Here is a 19,371-nt window from a genome sequence, read left to right as displayed (position 1 = left end):
TTTGCTCGTCCTCGAGCAAAAGAAGAAAGAAGAGAGTAGAAGAAGAAGAAATGAGGAAGAGGTGGAAGGTGGTGTGTTCTGCCATTATGGGTGGGTTTGGGAGGGAAAGTGGTTTGAATTTGAAGGGTGAGGTTGGTGGGGATTTATGAAGGATGGATGTGAGTGGTGAAGAGAAAGATGGGATTTGATAGGTGAAGGGTTTTTGGGGAAGAGGTATTGAGGTGATTGGTGAATGGGGGAAGAAGAGAGAGAGTGATGGTGGGGTCCTGTGGGGTCCACAGATCCTGTGGTGTCAAGGAAAAGTCATCCCTGCACCAAGTGTTGCTCAAATTCACGTTTTGAGCTATTTCTGGCGTTAAACGCCGGGCTGGCGCCCATTCCTGGCGTTTAACGCCAGGTTGTTGCCCTTTACTGGCGTTTAACGCCAGTCTGGTGCCCCTTTCTGGCGTTAAACGCCCAGAATGGTGCCAGACTGGGCGTTAAACGCCCAACAGCTAGCATTACTGGCGTTTGAACGCCAGCTTCTTCTCCTCCAGGGTGTGCTGTTTTTCTTCCTGTTTTTCATTATGTCTTTGCTTTTTTCATTGTTTTTGTGACTTCTTATGATCATCAACCTACAAAAAAAAGATAAAATAACAAAAGAAAATAGTTAGCTATAAAACATTGGGTTGCCTCCCAACAAGCGCTTCTTTAATGTCATTAGCTTGACAGAGGACTCCCATGGAGCCTCAGAAATACTCAGAACCGTGTTGGAACCTCCCAACACCAAACTTAGAGTTTGAGTGTGGGGGTTCAACACCAAACTTAGAGTTTGGTTGTGGCCTCCCAACACCAAACTTAGAGTTTGACTGTGGGGGCTCTGCTTGGCTCTGTTTTGAGAGAAGCTCTTCATGCTTCCTCTCCATGATGATAGAGGGATGTCCTTGGGCCTTAAACACCAAGGATTTTTCATTCACTTGAATGATTAACTCTCCTCTATCAACATCAATCACAGCCTTTGCTGTGGCTAGGAAGGGTCTGCCAAGGATGATGGATTCATCCATGCACTTCCCAGTCTCTAGGACTATGAAATCAGTAGGGATGTAATGGTCTTCAATCTTCACCAAAACATTCTCTACAAGTCCATGAGCTTGTTTTCTTGAATTGTCTGCCATCTCTAATGAGATTCTTGCAGCTTGCACCTCAAAGATCCCTAATTTCTCCATTACAGAGAGGGGCATGAGGTTTGCACTTGACCCTAAGTCACACAAGGCCTTCTTGAAGGTCATGGTGCCTATGGTACAAGGTATAGAAAACTTCCCAGGATCTTGCCTCTTTAGAGGCAGTTTCTGCCTAGACAAGTCATCCAGTTCTTTGGTGAGCAAAGGTGGTTCTTCCTCCCAAGTCTCATTTCCAAATAACTTGTCATTTAGCTTCATGATTGCTCCAAGGTATTTAGCAACTTGCTCTTCAGTGACATACTCATCCTCTTCAGAGGAAGAATACTCAGAGCTCATGAATGGCAGAAGTAAGTCCAATGGAATCTCTATGGTCTCATTTGAGCCTCAGATTCCCATGGTTCCTCATTGAGGAACTCAGAGGAGATTGGTACACGCCCACTGAGGTCTTCCTCAGTGGCGTCCTCCTCCTCTCTTTCCTCCATACTCGGCCATGTCTATGGCTTTGCACTCTCCTTTTGGATTTTCTTCTGTATTACTTGGAAGAGTACTAGGAGGGAGTTCAGTAATTTTCTTGCTCAGCTGTCCCACTTGTCCTTCCAAATTTCTGATGGAGGACCTTGTTTCATTCATGAAACTTTGAGTGGTCTTTATTAGATCAGAGACCATTGTTGCTAAGTCAGAAGTATTCTGCTGAGAACTCTCTGTCTGTTGCTGAGAAGATGATGGAAAAGGCTTGCTATTGCTAAACCTGTTTCTTCCACCATTATTGTTATTGAAACCTTGTTGAGGTCTCTCTTGATTCTTCCATGAGAAATTTGGGTGATTTCTCCATGAAGAATTATAGGTGTTTCCATAGGGTTCTCCTAGGTAATTCACCTCTTCCATTGAAGGGTTCTCAGGATCATAAGCTTCTTCCTCAGATGAAGCATCCTTAGTACTGTTTGGTGCATTTTGCATTCCAGACAGACTTTGAGAAATCAAATTGACTTGTTGAGTCAATATCTTGTTCTGAGCCAATATGGCATTCAGAGCGTCAATCTCAAGAACTCCTTTCTTCTGACTAGTCCCATTGTTCACAGGATTCCTTTCAGAAGTGTACATGAATTGGTTATTTGCAACCATTTCAATCAATTCTTGGGCTTCTGCAGGCGTCTTCTTCAGATGAAGAGATCCTCCAGCAGAGCTATCCAAAGACATCTTGGATAGTTCAGAGAGACCATCATAGAAAATACCTATGATGCTCCATTCAGAAAGCATGTCTGAAGGACATCTTCTGATTAATTGTTTGTATCTTTCCCAAGCTTCATAGAGGGATTCTCCATCCTTCTGTCTGAAGGTTTGGACTTCCACTCTAAGCTTACTCCATCTTTGTGGTGGAAAGAACTTTGCCAAGAAGGCATTGACTAGCTTTTCCCAAGAGTCCAGGCTTTCTTTAGGTTGAGAATCCAACCATATTCTAGCTCTGTCTCTTACAGCAAAAGGGAATAGTATCAGTCTGTAGACCTCAGGGTTAACCCCATTAGTCTTGACTGTGTCACAGATTTGCAAGAATTCAGCTAAGAACTGATGAGGATCTTCCATTGGAAGTCCATGGAACTTGCAATTCTGTTGCATTAGAGAAACTAATTGAGGCTTAAGCTCAAAGTTGTTTGCTCCAATGGCAGGGATAGAGATGCTTCTCCCATAAAAATCAGGAGTAGGTGCAGTGAAGTCACCCAGCACCTTCCTTGCATTGTTGGCATTGTTGTTGTTTTCGGCTGCCATGTGTTCTTCTTCCTTGAAGAATTCGGTCAGGTCCTCTAAAGAGAGTTGTGCTTTAGCTTCTCTTAGCTTTCTTTTCAAGGTCCTTTCAGGTTCAGGATCAGCTTCAACAAGAATGCCTTTGTCTCTGCTCCTGCTCATATGAAAGAGGAGAGAAAAAGAAAATGTGGAATCCTCTATGTCACAGTATAGAGATTCCTTGAAGTGTCAGAGGAAAAGAGAAATAGTAAGAAGAAGGAGAAGAAGAATTCGAACTTTATTAGTTAGAGTTCGAATTGTGTATTAAGAAGGATTAGTACTCCATAAATAGAAGGATGTGGGAAGGAGGGAAGAGAATTTTCGAAAATTCAATTAAAAGATTTTGAAATCATTTTGAAAATTTGATTGATAATTTTCGAAAATCAAAAGTGAAAAAGAAATCAAGTGATTTTTGAAAAAGATTTTGAAATTAGAAATTAAAAAGATTTGATTGAAAACCATTTAAAAAAAATGTGATTAAAAAGATTTGATTGAAAAGTTATGGTTTTAAAAAGATGTGATTGAGAAGATATGATTTGAAAACAATTTTAAAGGATATGATTTGAAAACAATTTGAAAGGATGTGATTTTTAAAAAAAAAAATAAAATTGATGACTTGCCTAACAAGAAAAGATATGATTCAAACATAAAACCTTCCTTAATAGAAAAGGCAAAAAATGTTCAATCAAATCATTAATTGTTAGTAAGTATCTTTGAAAAAGGAAAGAAATTGATTTTGAAAACATTTGATTAAAAAGATATGATTTGAAAAAGATTTGGTTTTGAAAAACTTTGAAAACTTGAAAAAAAATTGATTTGAAAACAAAATTCTCCCCCTAGCACCATCCTGGCGTTAAACGCCCAGAATGGTATACATTCTGGCGTTTAACGCCCAAAATGCTACCTTTTTGGGCGTTAAACGCCCAACCAGGTACCCTGGCTGGCGTTTGAACGCCAGTCTGCCTTCTTCACTGGGCATTTTTGAATGCTCAGCTTTTTCTGTATAATTCCTCTGCAGTATGTTCTGAATCTTCAATTCTTTGTATCATTGACTTGAAAAGACACAAAATAAAAATATTTTTGGATTTTTTTAATAATCAAAATGCAACAAGAATCAAATAACTATGCATGCAAGACACCAAACTTAGCAGTTTGTGTACTACTGACACTATATGAGACACATAAACACTCAAGCCAAAAGAATTCAAAGATCAGAGTAAGAGATCATCAAGAATTACTTGAAGATCCTTAAGACACATGAATGAATGCATGTAATTGACACCAAACTTAAGATGAGACACTAGACTTAAGCAAGAAACAGCAAATATTTTTTTTGGTTTTCATGGTTTTGTAATTTTTTTGTGTTTTTTCGAAAATTAAGTGGAAAAAGGTATCAAAATTCTTAATGAGAATTCCAGGAATCAGTGCAATGCTAGTCTAAGACTCCGGTCCAGGAATTAGACATGGCTTCACAGCCAGCCAAGCTTTCAAAGAAAGCTTCGGTCCAAAACACTAGACATGACCAAAGGTCAGCCAAGCCTTAGCGGATCACTGCTCCAAAAGCAAAATTGATGAAAATCAACAAGCTCTTGTGGTGATAAGTTGAAACCTCGGTCCAATCAGATTAGACATGGCTTCTCAGCCAGCCAGATTTCAACAAATCATCATGAAACTCTAGAATTCATCTTCAAGAATTTCGAAAAAAAAAATACCTAATCTAAGCAACAAGATAAACCGTCAGTTGTCCAAACTAGAACAATCCCAGGCATTGTTACCAAAAGCTTGCTCAAAACTTGAACAATCCCCGGCAACGGCGCCAAAAACTTGGTAGCGCGAAATTGTGAACAATACTTTTTCACAACTCTCATAATCCCTGGTCATGAACTCCAAGAACTTGGTAGTTCAATTCCATGGCATTACACAACTTCGCACAACTAACCAGCAAGTGCACTGGGTCGTCCAAGTAATACCTTACGTGAGTAAGGGTCGATCCCACGGAGATTGTTAGCATTGAAGCAAGCTATGGTCATCTTGTAAGTCTTAGTCAGGCAAACTCAAATATATATGATGATGAACGAAAATAATATAGAAGATAAAGATAGTGATACTTATGCATATCATTGGTGTATGAGCTTCAGACAAGTGTATGAAGATGCCTTCCCTTCCGTCTCTCTGCCTTCCTACTGCCTTCATCCAATCCTTCTTACTCCTTTCCATGGCAAGCTCGTGTAGGGTTTCACTGTTGTCAGCAGCTACCTCCCATCCGCGCAGTGAAAGCTAATGCACGCACTCTGTCACAGTACTGCCAATCACCGGTTTGGTTCCCTCCCCTACCGGAATAGAATCCCTCTTTTGCGTCTGTCACTAACGCCCAGTAGGTTACAGGTTTGAAGCACGTCACAGTCATTCAATCATTGAATCTTACTCAGAATACCACAGACAAGGTTAGACCTTCCGGATTCTATTGAATGCTGCCATCAAGTCCTGCCTATACCACGAAGACTCTGATCTCACGGAATGGTTGGCTCGTTTGTCAGGCGAGCACTCGGTTGTCAGGCGATCAACCATGCATCGTGCAATCGGGAATCCAAGAGATATTCACTAAGCCTCAGATGCTTGTAGAACAAGAATGGTTGTCAGTCACCTTGTTCATGAGTGAGAATGGTGATGGGCGTCAATCATCACCTTCATCATGTTGAAGAACAAGTGATATCTTGGATAAAGAATAAGCGGAATTGAATGGAAGAACAATAGTAATTGCATTAATACTCGAGGTACAGCAGAGCTCCACACCTTAGTCTATGGTGTGTAGAAACTCCACCGTTGAAAATACATAAGAACAAGGTCTAGACATGGCCGAATGGCCAGCCTCCCAAAGGTCTAAGATAGCATAAAATAAAGATAGCTACCCCAAAAAGGCTCCCTAAATACAATAGTAAAAGGTCCTACTTATAGAAAACTAGTACATAGATGAGTAAATGACATAAAAATCCACTTCCGGGCCCACTTGGTGTGTGCTTGGGCTGAGCAATGAAGCTTTTTTCGTGTAGAGACTCTCCTTGGAGTTAAACGCCAGCTTTAGTGCCAGTTTGGGCGTTTAACTCCCAATTAGGTGCCAGTTCCGGCGTTTAACGCTGGAATTTCTTGAGGTAACTTTGAACGCCGGTTTGGGCCATCAAATCTTGGGCAAAGTATGGACTATTATATATTGATGGAAAGCCCAGGATGTCTACTTTCCAATGCCGTTGAGAGCGCGCCAATTGGGCTTCTGTAGCTCCAGAAAATCCACTTCGAGTGCAGGGAGGTCAGAATCCAACAGCATCTGCAGTCCTTTTGAGTCTCTGGATCAGATTTTTGCTCAGGTCCCTCAATTTCAGCCAGAAAATACCTGAAATCACAGAAAAACACACAAACTCATAGTAAAGTCCAGAAAAGTGAATTTTAACTAAAAACTAATAAAAATATACTAAAAACTAACTAGATCATACTAAAAATATACTAAAAATAATGCCAAAAAGCATACAAATTATCCGCTCATCATTGTGCGGCTTTGTAAATTGTAATGTTTGAAGTTGATTCTTTAAAGATTTGAAATCTAAGTTTAATCCGTTGAGGACTAAATTGATTTGAGTTAATTATTTTGATAATTTGAGAAGTCGAATGCACTTTTGAATTCAGCCTGGTTTATTTTAATTGACTTGGTTTTGGACAAATGATTTGTTATTGAACCGTTTCTTTAAAGCTTTGGAAATGAGTTATATCGATTGATATTGAGTTGATTTTGAAATGGTATCCTTGAGATACGCCACTGAGGCGATTGTTGGATTTAGCTTGCTTTAAATTGATTTCTGGTTTTGAGCTGTTGAAAAGAAATGAGAAATGGTTTAGTTGGGACCCGAACCGGGTGGCAAAAGTCCAAGTTTTAGGGGAGGTGCTGCCGAAATTTTTACAAAATCCTAGCCATGTTTGAAAAGTTGTTTGAAAAGGGTTGGATTTGAGAAGTTGTATTATTTGATTTATTAAGAGAATATTGATGTTTTCAAGCTTAATTTATTTAGTGAACTTTATGCCTTGAGTTCGACTTATTTAGAACTGAACTATTTTTTTTTTTTACCGTTTGAATTACTGAAGGGAAGAATAAAGCTCTAATATTGATTTCAATATAAAAAGGAGTTTTTAGTGATTTTTAAAGGAACCTAGACTTTTGGTTGAGTAATCAAGTTTGAGGCATTTTGGAGGAGTTGGAAGAAAATGGGTTCCAAAAAGAAATCTGAAAGTGGCTTGATTCAAATGAACCGGTTCCGTTTCAAATGAGTTGATTTTTGGACCGGGTTGAAACTTGTGATTTTGTATGGCCGGTTTTATATAGTAAATTCAATTTTATTTACTTGAAACGAGAATCTATGATTTTAAGAGTTTCAATGAATTTTAAGGAATTGATATGGGTTGACCTTCCCTAAAGACTTGGGACTCTGCCGAGAAACTTTTGTTATAAAATCCCATTGTTGGATGGGTGATTTTGAATGCTTTGAAATAAATCCTTAACTTGCCATGGTTTGGAAGTTTTGGAAAGAGAATGCCGAGAGTGGCTTTGTTTTAAAAAGGGAACTCACTTTGAGTAAATTTGGCTTATGAGCCTGAGATGATTTGAGAAATGAGATCTTTAAAGCCAAGGCTGAAAAGAGTTGAAATTTGATTTCAAAGTGAGGTGGCTTGAGAAAAGTGATTTATGGCTTAAATGCCGGTTTTATGAATTTGATAATGTTGAGTGTGGAAGTGCTGTTTTTGTTATGGGCCGGAATGGCTGTGTATGATTATGAATGTTGGCTGGTTCTGGATTGAACCGTGAGCCGGAATAGTTGTGTATGGTATTGTTTTATGGCTGATTGCCGAATGAGTTGTGGGCCGTAAGGCTGACTATGAATTATGAATTTAAGCCGGATGGCTGAGATGGATGTTGATCCATGGTTAGAACTAAATGAATATATGCTTGAGATACCTGGGTAGTAGCAAGGGTTGTGGTTTGTCCCACTTGCTCCGGGTCAGAGACTGTGATACCTGGGTAGTAGCAAGGGTTGTGGTTCGTCCCACTTGCTCCAGGTTAGAGACTGTGACGCCTGGGTAGTAACGATAGTAGTGGTGATTCCACTCGCTCCAGGTTGAGCTGTTAAACACCCGCCTGGGTAGTAGCCGCAGTAGTGGTTATTCCACTGGCTCTGGGTTGAGGGGGGTAGTAGCAAGGGGGTTGTAGCTCAAACTTACTTGCTCCGCGATGGGTGTTTCTGTCCATGGTTAGCTACCAGGACGTGTCGGGTTGGCTATATAACCGACAGATGATATCATCAGCCACTAGGGACAGGCATGCATCATATGCATCTATGTGACATTGTTTGGGTGTGCATATTGTACTTGGTTTGCCTATGTGATTAATTGCTAATTGTTCTACTTGCATTAACTGTTTGTTTGTGCTTGCATCTTCCTATCTGTGTTTGCAACTGGAACTCTGTTGGATTGTGGTGATTTGGTTGAAGGTTGGATTGTTTGGGCCTAGGGCCGTGGTTGAATTGTTTGGGCCTAGGGCCGTGGTTGGAATGAGACGAACTGATAGTTGATTTCGGTTTTGTGTTTCTGGTTTGGAATAAAATATGAAAGGCTATTTTGGTTACGCATAGATAAACCGTTTTGAAAGGCTTTTGAGTTTTTGAGAATTGAGCGGTTCTTCTTTCAAAAGATTTCCGACTTTTCTTTTATTATAAACCGTTATTTTTGAAAAGAGGCATAAGACGGTTATGAATCACTGGTGCGGTTATCTTCATGTATCCTATTACAGTAATTCCTAAAAACCCTCTACTGAGAACCCTTTCGAGGATGATGTTCTCACCCCCCTACATTTTTCCCCTTTCAGGATTTGGGCGCAGAAGTTATGAAGAGTTTAATTATTTGTTATTGAGATGCTCTGTATTGTTTTAGTTATGGTTTATTGTACCCTCGCCTTTATCTTGATATATCCTGTGAGAGGGATAGGAATTGTATTGATTAACGTCTGTAATATTATTTATATATATGTATGTATATATATGGATGTACTCTTTATGAGTTTCTGTAAGTTGTATGGTATGTATGGACGTACGTTGTATGGCGAAAGTATTTTTGGGAATGGTGTTGCGGTTTAAAGTTTTTAAACAGGCTCATATTTTAGTATTAAATAGTATAAGTGTCGTCGTAATGTCCGAGCTACCAGAGTTGCGCAGCCGGAAGCGTGAGCTTTGGTAGTTAGGGTGTTACATTATGGTATCAGAGCAGTTCTTCCTGTAGAGCCTGAGGAATGGACTAACTATGCTTCAGTTGCATACTCTGAGCGTTTGTCATGTATTAGGTCTTGTCGAATGACGAGAATTAGAGCTTTATGCACATGACGGTCTATTGATTAACGATGTTAGTCTTGCATTGCATAATTCTTGGTATTAAGTTTGGCCGGCTTAATACTAGTGAATTTTGTATATGAAAGCACTAATGAGTTATCATAGATGAAATTCGAGTTTTGAGTTAAGCGAATCGCGGGTTCTGGGAACGTTAGAAACTATTTCTCGAGGCTATTCAGTTGTGTGTCTTGAAATTCTATTCGAGTCGACCTGTTCTTTCATATCCTAATTTGAAGTTCTTGTTTGCTACTCCTTTCGAAAAGTAATTTGATGTTTCCACTCTATTTCTCTATTCATATGCATTCTTGCTTGATCTCAATTGCATATGCTTGTTTGGAATCCTTGTTGCATCTATCTTTCTCTGTTTGAGTCCTTCCTGATTCCAATATTCCTTGATATAGCTTTGAACTTGTCTTGACGTGCTATGACTTTTAACTCCGGGTTCCGAATTCATTCTTAAAGAACTTGTTGATTCAGTTTTCCTCTTATTTGACAGTTATTGCAGCTAATTTTGAGATTTTCACAAAAGTTACTGTTGATTTGATATATACTTATCTACACATGTGGAACTTGAAGGTTTCTCATACAGCTTAATGATTATTTATTTCTAATACCTCGCCTGTACTTTTACTGGTTTACAGAACTGCATCTACTTTAAATTACAATTTGACTTTCTAGTAAATTTACCATAGTTCTAATGCACATCTTCATTCGATTATGAATTTGGATATTTTTCAAAATTCTGGAAAGGGAAGATTTTTCATTTTTATCCCGGTTGAGTTTCGTTTGATAAGCTTTACTTAACTTATTTTGAATTGAGTTGATTTAGCATACTACATGGTTTATGCCACCGTTGTTCTTTTGAAAATGTTGGACTCATAGCTTTCTTCTTATGAACGGACTAAATTCTTTGTTAAACCTATCATCTCTATGAATGTCATACTTGACTTTGTTTTTAACTAATTTCTTACATCTTGTGAGCATTACCATTGATCTTGGTTTATCCAATCTTGTGAATCTCATTCTTATGTGAGTTAGTTTGATTAGTGTCCAAATAGTGCATCATTTATATATCCTCTCATTATCTTTACAAAAGTTTTTAGTTAAAGATTTATCCTTGAGAAATTACTAATAATTGAGTTGCCTTTTCCTTATGACTTTTGTATTCTTTTGGATCAATTGAAAGCTTGTTTGATGACTCATGCCTAGTGAATCTTGTTTGAACTACTTTGGTTTAAGATCCTTTTTTTGTCTGGCTTGACTCCTTTTCAAGTACATCCTAATATCCTTGAATATCCTTTTGAAATGGTGATTTCAACTATACTTTTGGAGTCTTGTTTTGAATTTTTAAAGAAGTTTTGAATTCTCTTTGAAGAAATTCTAAACTGAATCTATTCCCTGTTACTTGATTGAGAGTGAAACCATTATTCGATTTTGACGAAATTGTTCTTAAAGTTGGCATGCGCTATTTTAAATGAGGTTTTGAAAAGTTTCCTTGTTTAGTGGAAACCGGTTCGTTTGTAACGCACCACTTATTTCCTTTACCAAATTGTAAGCAAATTTTTACTTCGGAATTTCCTTTCTAAAAAAAAAAAAAGTTTAACTCATCTTTTGTCCTTGCTATAAATGTCATACACGCTTGTTTGAATGTGGACTTTGGAAAATTTTGAACAAGCATTTGATTTTTCTTCCGAGTCTTCTGAACTACTTTTGGCTGAGTTTGTGCACCTGACTATCTTTCTAAAATACTTGAGGAAATATTTTGGCTCTTAACCAAACTTGTGTGCATTTTGTTTTAAAACTCTACATAATCTACTTCAACGTGAAATTGATTTAGAGCAAAGCCACATTTATGCTTTTGTTACTCTCTTGAAGAATGTTTATTACTTGATTTTCTTCTAAACTGCGAAGTGATTTTTCTGCAAGTTTTCGATTCTTTTATGAACAATGTATTTGGAAGTATTTTTTTTATCATGCTCTTAAGTTCTGTGAGCTTTGCCTTGGGTTTGAGATATTCTCTTCTGTAAACCTCATACTTCTTCGACTCAGCTTGAATTTGTTTCAAACCAATGCGCTGATTCTCCTTCTTATTGATCCTATTGGATTTCCTTGATCCAAGGGTTATCTTGAAGCTGTCAATTGAATTGAGTCTAGCAAACTTCATTGCTTGAGTGTCCTTGTTTATTTGGAATTGGATACATTCTCTCAAATCTTTGAGTACTATCCTTGACATTTGACCCTCCTTTTTAAATCTTGTATCCTTCTGAGTAGACTCGAGAATTGTTTTGATATCACGTGCGACTTGCAGACGTAGTAACGCGATACGTTAGTTCTTTAAGACGTGATGTGTATATGGAAGTTGAAACGGTAGGTGTGCAGCGTTACGAGTGGTGGGTGTTTTGATCCTTGCGAACGGGTTTGTGGTTGCCAGGCTTGTGATTGAATTTGGGGTTTGTAAAGTGCTTGATGGAATTGGAAGGTTGAAACTTTGAGGTTGGTATGAGATTAGTGTGCGGAGGTTAAGCACATCGTTTTAACTCCATCCTGTTTAATAGCCTTTGATGCCTTGCCCTTCTATCACATGATTGACCCATGTTATCTTTTGCATTGAGCCTACCTTGAAACGTTTGCTTTGCAATCACACTCCTACCTTTACACCCTTATGCTTATGACAATCAAAGTATTTGAAAATCGTATATATGATTATATTTTGAGATATTTTTGCTTCTTCCTTAAATGTGTTCAAAGGTGAACTGTTATGGAATTTCTTTCATTTTGTATCAATTTTTGAGGGCGAAAATTTTTATAAGGTGGGTAGAATGTAAGACCCAGAATATTTGAAAAGTCTTATTATGATCAAGTCTCAAATCCTACAGTTATTTATAGCCTTAATTTCAGAGATTATTTTATTAAAGATAATTAAGGCAAGTTTTGATTTATTGGATTTGAGATAAGTTATGATTTTTATCCAATTTCACAATTGTTGGATTATTTTCTATATCCAAATTTATAAAGTTGGTAGTTATGAAATAATAAGGATTTTATATGATTTGGATTAGATAAGTAATATTTTAAATATTAATACTGCTATTTTGGAAAATGAAGAAATTAAGTATACTATTTCTAATTATTTGATTTGGACATTTTATTGAAAATAATTTGTGAAAGCGATGAACAAATAGTATATTCTATATATAATTAGTGTTGGATTTAATTGAGTTTCAATTACTATATTATCCCTACTTTTATTTGAAATTACCTAAACTACCCCCAGCTTGACAAAAACCCTAAGTTTCAAAATGAAACCCTAGCTCCCTCAAACCCAAGCAGCTGCAGCCGCTGCCCCTCTCTACCTTAAACACAAACACTCAGAAATATGAAGAAGGAAGAAACGAATTTGAGGGTGAAGGGAGAAAGGTTTGCCGGCGTGGAGGGGGAAGGAGGCTCACCGCGCCGCCAATCGTTCTCACTGCACCTCACCACGAGCTGCGTTCCACAGTCGCCCGTCGCATCCTCGCTGCACCGTCCTTGTCGCCGATGATGGAGAACCGAGAGAGAGGAGCGTGCGAGGAGAGGAAGGGGCCATGTCTGGAGGCTGCCGTTGTCGTTTTCACTGCTGCGCCACCGTCGGGCCCGCAATCGTGGAGGAAGCACAGCACTGTTGTGGGTCCATTTCTGTTGAGCTCGAAGGAGGGGGAAGGCTGAGACTGGGCGACGCTAGGAGAGAAGGAAACGCGAGCTGGAGGAGCCGCGTCCAGTCGCTGCCGACGCGCCACCGACCGCCGTCGTTCCGCCGCAGAGTAGCCTTGCATCCGCCGCCGTCTTCGCAGGAACTTGGGTGGCCGCGGCCGCTCCTCGCCATGGAGCCCGTGTCATCGTCGTTCAGCCATCGCCGGAGCAGAGCAGACGAGAGAGATCTGAAGGTGTGCTGGGAGTCCAGCCACCGCGCCCAGCCGCTGTTTGAGTCGCCGGCGCCGCCTCGGTCGGAACTGCCGCCATCAAAAAAGGGTTCTGGCCGCCAGAGGTGGTTCTGCGACTCCCGGGACCACCGCCGGAGCCTCTGGCTACTTCTTCCGTCGCCGGAAAAACTCTACCGGTAAGGGCTTTGAATTTGGTTTATTCGTCTAAGATTCCGACAGCTTTATCGCCTCTGTATGTGGGTTTCAGTTACCAACGCCGGATTCTGGTCGCCGCTGTCACTTGAGGTGGCTGACGTGCTGCTGCCGAACCGGTTCAAGAGTCCGCCGCTGTTCGGTTCAGCCGTTTCTTCTTCGGTAAGTATGTTTCGGAAAGCCTCACGTTAGTTTTCGGTTGTGTTTGGTTAATAAACGAGTTTTGGTAACGTGGGATCGAGTCCTGATTGTTATATGTTGCGATTAGTGTTGCTATGGTTATTGCAAAAGTGACTGGGAGCTGAGGTTTTGGTTGCCGGTGATTTCGAGTTGAGACGGAAAGGACTCTGTGAGACGTTTGGGTTATGGATTTGCGTTTTGAGGTAGGGGCGCTTTCCAAAAACTATGTTTTATGTATTGAAATTATTACATATGGATACTGATGTGAGATATTGTGTATTTGGTGATTGTATCTGCCTTATGTATTATTTTGATTGACTCGAATGATTATGGATGTTGGTTTGGCTGAATTGTTGTGCGGCTTTGTAAATTGTAATGTTTGAAGTTGATTCTTTAAAGATTTGAAATCTATGTTTAATCCGTTGAGGACTAAATTGATTTGAGTTAATTATTTTGATAATTTGAGAAGTCGAATGCACTTTTGAATTCAGCCTGGTTTATTTTAATTGACTTGGTTTTGGACAAATGATTTGTTATTGAACCGTTTCTTTAAAGCTTTGGAAATGAGTTATATCGATTGATATTGAGTTGATTTTGAAATGGTATCCTTGAGATACGCCACTGAGGCGATTGTTGGATTTAGCTTGCTTTAAATTGATTTCTGGTTTTGAGCTGTTGAAAAGGAATGAGAAATGGTTTAGTTGGGACCCGAACCGGGTGGCAAAAGTCCAAGTTTTAGGGGAGGTGCTGCCGAAATTTCTACAAAATCCTAGCCATGTTTGAAAAGTTGTTTGAAAAGGGTGTGATTTGAGAAGTTGTATTATTTGATTTATTAAGAGAATATTGATGTTTTCAAGCTTAATTTATTTAGTGAACTTTATGCCTTGAGTTCGACTTATTTAGAACTGAACTATTTTTTTTTTTACCGTTTGAATTACTGAAGGGAAGAATAAAGCTCTAATATTGATTTCAATATAAAAAGGAGTTTTTAGTGATTTTTAAAGGAACCTAGACTTTTGGTTGAGTAATCAAGTTTGAGGCATTTTGGAGGAGTTGGAAGAAAATGGGTTCCAAAAAGAAATCTGAAAGTGGCTTGATTCAAATGAACCGGTTCCGTTTCAAATGAGTTGATTTTTGGACCGGGTTGGAACTTGTGATTTTGTATGGCCGGTTTTATATAGTAAATTCAATTTTATTTACTTGAAACGAGAATCTATGATTTTAAGAGTTTCAATGAATTTTAAGGAATTGATATGGGTTGACCTTCCCTAAAGACTTGGGACTCTGCCGAGAAACTTTTGTTATAAAATCCCATTGTTGGATGGGTGATTTTGAATGCTTTGAAATAAATCTTTAACTTGCCATGGTTTGGAAGTTTTGGAAAGAGAATGCCGAGAGTGGCTTTGTTTTAAAAAGAGAACTCACTTTGAGTAAATTTGGCTTATGAGCCTGAGATGATTTGAGAAATGAGATCTTTAAAGCCAAGGCTGAAAAGAGTTGAAATTTGATTTCAAAGTGAGGTGGCTTGAGAAAAGTGATTTATGGCTTAAATTCCGGTTTTATGAATTTGATAATGTTGAGTGTGGAAGTGCTGTTTTGTTATGGGCCGGAATGGCTGTGTATGATTATGAATGTTGGCTGGTTCTGGATTGAACCGTGAGCCGGAATAGTTGTGTATGGTATTGTTTTATGGCTGATTGCCGAATGAGTTGTGGGCCGTAAGGCTGACTATGAATTATGAATTTAAGCCGGATGGCTGAGATGGATGTTGATCCATGGTTAGAACTAAATGAATATATGCTTGAGATACCTGGGTAGTAGCAAGGGTTGTGGTTTGTCCCACTTGCTCCGGGTCAGAGACTGTGATACCTGGGTAGTAGCAAGGGTTGTGGTTCGTCCCACTTGCTCCAGGTTAGAGACTGTGACGCCTGGGTAGTAGCGGTAGTAGTGGTGATTCTACTCGCTCCAGGTTGAGCTGTTAAACACCCGCCTGGGTAGTAACCGCAGTAGTGGTTATTCTACTGGCTCTGGGTTGAGCGGGTAGTAGCAAGGGGGTTGTAGCTCAAACTTACTTGCTCCGCGATGGGTGTTTCTGTCCATGGTTAGCTACCAGGACGTGTCGGGTTGACTATATAACCGACAGATGATATCATCAGTCACTAGGGACAGGCATGCATCATATGCATCTATGTGACATTGTTTGGGTGTGCATATTGTACTTGGTTTGCCTATGTGATTAATTGCTAATTGTTCTACTTGCATTAACTGTTTGTTTGTGCTTGCATCTTCCTATCTGTGTTTGCAACTGGAACTCTGTTGGATTGTGGTGATTTGGTTGAAGGTTGGATTGTTTGGGCCTAGGGCCGTGGTTGGATTGTTTGGGCCTAGGGCCGTGGTTGGAATGAGACGAACTGATAGTTGATTTCGGTTTTGTGTTTCTGGTTTGGAATAAAATATGAAAGGCTATTTTGGTTACGCATAGATAAACCGTTTTGAAAGGCTTTTGAGTTTTTGAGAATTGAGCGGTTCTTCTTTCAGAAAAGATTTCCGACTTTTCTTTTATTATAAACCGTTATTTTTGAAAAGAGGCATAAGACGGTTATGAATCACTGGTGCGGTTATCTTCATGTATCCTATTACAGTAATTCCTAAAAACCCTCTACTGAGAACCCTTTCGAGGATGATGTTCTCACCCCCTACATTTTTCCCCTTTCAGGATTTGGGCGCAGAAGTTATGAAGAGTTTAATTATTTGTTATTGAGATGCTCTGTATTGTTTTAGTTATGGTTTATTGTACCCTCGCCTTTATCTTGATATATCCTGTAAGAGGGATAGGAATTGTATTGATTAATGTCTGTAATATTATTTATATATATGTATGTATATATATGGATGTACTCTTTATGAGTTTCTGTAAGTTGTATGGTATGTATGGACGTACGTTGTATGGCGAAAGTATTTTTGGGAATGGTGTTGCGGTTTAAAGTTTTTAAACAGGCTCATATTTTAGTATTAAATAGTATAAGTGTCGTCGTAATGTCCGAGCTATCAGAGTTGCGCAGCCGGAAGCGTGAGTTTTGGTAGTTAGGGTGTTTCATTATGAACGACTCTTTTTCTTCCTCATCCATGAAAACGAGTTTTTTGCCAAATTTGAAGATAATGAAACTTCAGAAATACACCCAAATGATTACAGAAATACACCTAAAGGATTATAGAAATACACCTAAACAGTTACAGGAATTCACCCCAACGATTATAGAAATACACCCAAAAGATTACAGAAATACACCCAAAAAATTACAAAACTACACCCAAAGGATTTAATAAATACACCCAAAATTCGTTGAAGTACACCTTATACATAATTTAGAACTCTTTTTCTTTCTCCTCCTTATTTTCTGCTGCTTCTTCTTCTTCAAAAAGGATTTCAAAGCTTGATGTCAAAAAACAATGGAAATCGAGAATAACGAAGAAAGAAAACAGAGAGAAAGAGAAGAAGAAGAAGAAAGAGAAGACAAGAAACAAAAGAAAATAAGAAAAAGAAGAAGATGAAGAGGAAGAAGAACGTGCAGCAAGAAAAAGAAAGTGCAATAAAAACATGCAGTAACAGTTTGAAGCGCGTTAATATAAATGATTTATAAAGACTTGTATAAAAAAATGCTTGTATGTGGAGAATTATTCTAAATTAATAATGATTATAAGTAGTAACCGAGGATACGTAGAAATTAAAACTAAAATAAAATCAATCATGGATTAGATGCAGCGGGAATCTGCCATGGCAGACACGCATGCATAGAAGAGAAATCCAAAATGACAAGAACAAACACAAACCGAAAAGACTCCAATAGCAGAATTTCATTTTCTCAAATATACAAAGGAACAAAGTGTAGCATGCATAGCATAAAAAGGAGTTGTTTATTAAATTTTTCCTAAGAAGAGAAAGATGTGATCACAAAGCATGAGTAGTAGTGAGTGGTCATTCATCAAATAGATATGTCTTTCAATCTATTCATCACACTCATCAACTTGCATTATTGGGTTATTGGTTATTTATTGTTTCATTATCTAAATCAAATTTGACTAACTGCACTAGTTATTCCATCGTCAAAACTTCTTTTATTTTGGTTTTACTATTTTAAACACCACATGATTCAGGTTTATCCAACTAAATTTGAAAATTTCCCTCTTTTTTTTCCCTTTCAATTAATGACCGAACTTTTTTATTGACCTAATTGTTTCCCACTATTCAATATTGGACCACCACTCATATAAATCATACGATTTTGTCAAAAAGAACAAAGATTAGTGAATAATTATATATTGAAGTTCCAAAATTAAATTAAAATACATCAAAACTAATTGTATATCCAAAAGGACCAAAAGAAATGAAAGCAAGAATTATTGGGATTTATTGATGCTTTGATTAAAAATAAAAGAATAAAATCTAAAATAGCCCATGATAATTATCTCGAAAGACGACGAAGCCCTTAACAAAAAAAAATCCAACCCGACTCTTGACAATTATTTCGAAAGGACGATGAGACCTCTGTGTCAAAAAAAAATTTAGGTTGTTTTTTTTTTACACAGAAACTAATCAATCCCAAAAAAAATATCAAAGGCCGAATTAAATATTTTTCTTTAAGACCTCGTTATCCTTTCGAAGTAATTGCAGGCCGGATGGAGTAAAACGGATATGGTTAAGCAATCACTTGCATAGATGACATGATACCATTAAAAAATTAGCATGAAACGAAATCATTAGTTAATTAATTGTCGTACTTGCCCCTGGCGAATATGTTTTTTGTGATGTCCTTTATTAGAGTGTAGAAGACGAATTTGAGTTAATTTCTAGGTCTAATCAATTTCATTCTAGAATTGACTGAAAAATAATTCTAATTTATCTTTTTCCCTAAAAATATAACAAACTACTACTACAGGCAGGAACCTTTCTGCACTGATTTATTCGTCTTAGTTAAGTACAATAATGTCCACTGAAAATAATAAGTACATCTTGACTATGCTGAAGGCGATGACATGCTTCAAATTCAATGATGAATTTGTGGAAAAATATGTAGTATACCAAATCAGATACCATATGCTTTTTGACTGATAGAGTGAGATTTAATTATTTTACCATATATTTATATATATTTGGTGCATTAATAATTATATGCAAGACTTATTTTTCTGAAACTCACTATTATTACTTTGGATAACTATTATCTTACTATTATATTATTCAGAATTATTATTATTATTATTGTTATTATCATTATTATTATTATTATTATAGAAAAACGTATCTATTGATTTTTACTGAATATGAATAACAATAAATGTAAATTTGTTAATGTAGTAAGCATTATAGTTTCTCTAATTAATAATGTTGGATTCAAGTCTTAATTAATTGAAAAAGAATATTCAATTTTGTTTTAGAAAGGAATAACGAAGAATATTTTAGAAAGAAAAATTGAGTACTAATTTTTCTCCTATTCTTAATTTCTATATACAGCATATTTGGGACTATTTTTTATTTTCGGTGAAGAGATATCGGACTACTTGGAATAATCACTATCGTTGGAGGTTGTAATTTGATAACGTTTTTTTTATAAACAATTTAAATGAATAAATTATTTCAAAATTTATTATAAAAATTATGTTAAATAAAAATTAGACATCAAATTATAAGTACTATAAGAATATAGAATTTACCTATAT

General features: G+C 37.7%; 1 non-coding gene across 1 annotated transcript; it reads left to right on the top strand.

The window, feature by feature from the left end:
* Positions 1–2,411: 2,411 nt before the first annotated feature.
* LOC130953018 (small nucleolar RNA R71) lies at positions 2,412–2,519 on the top strand. Its single transcript, XR_009075192.1, has one exon. It is a non-coding gene; the product is annotated as a small nucleolar RNA R71 (small nucleolar RNA).
* Positions 2,520–19,371: the final 16,852 nt, after the last annotated feature.

The sequence above is a fragment of the Arachis stenosperma genome, chromosome 9 (assembly GCF_014773155.1).
Source record: "Arachis stenosperma cultivar V10309 chromosome 9, arast.V10309.gnm1.PFL2, whole genome shotgun sequence".
NCBI classification, from domain to species: domain Eukaryota; kingdom Viridiplantae; phylum Streptophyta; class Magnoliopsida; order Fabales; family Fabaceae; genus Arachis; species Arachis stenosperma.
This window is presented reverse-complemented; position numbering and strand designations above follow the sequence as displayed.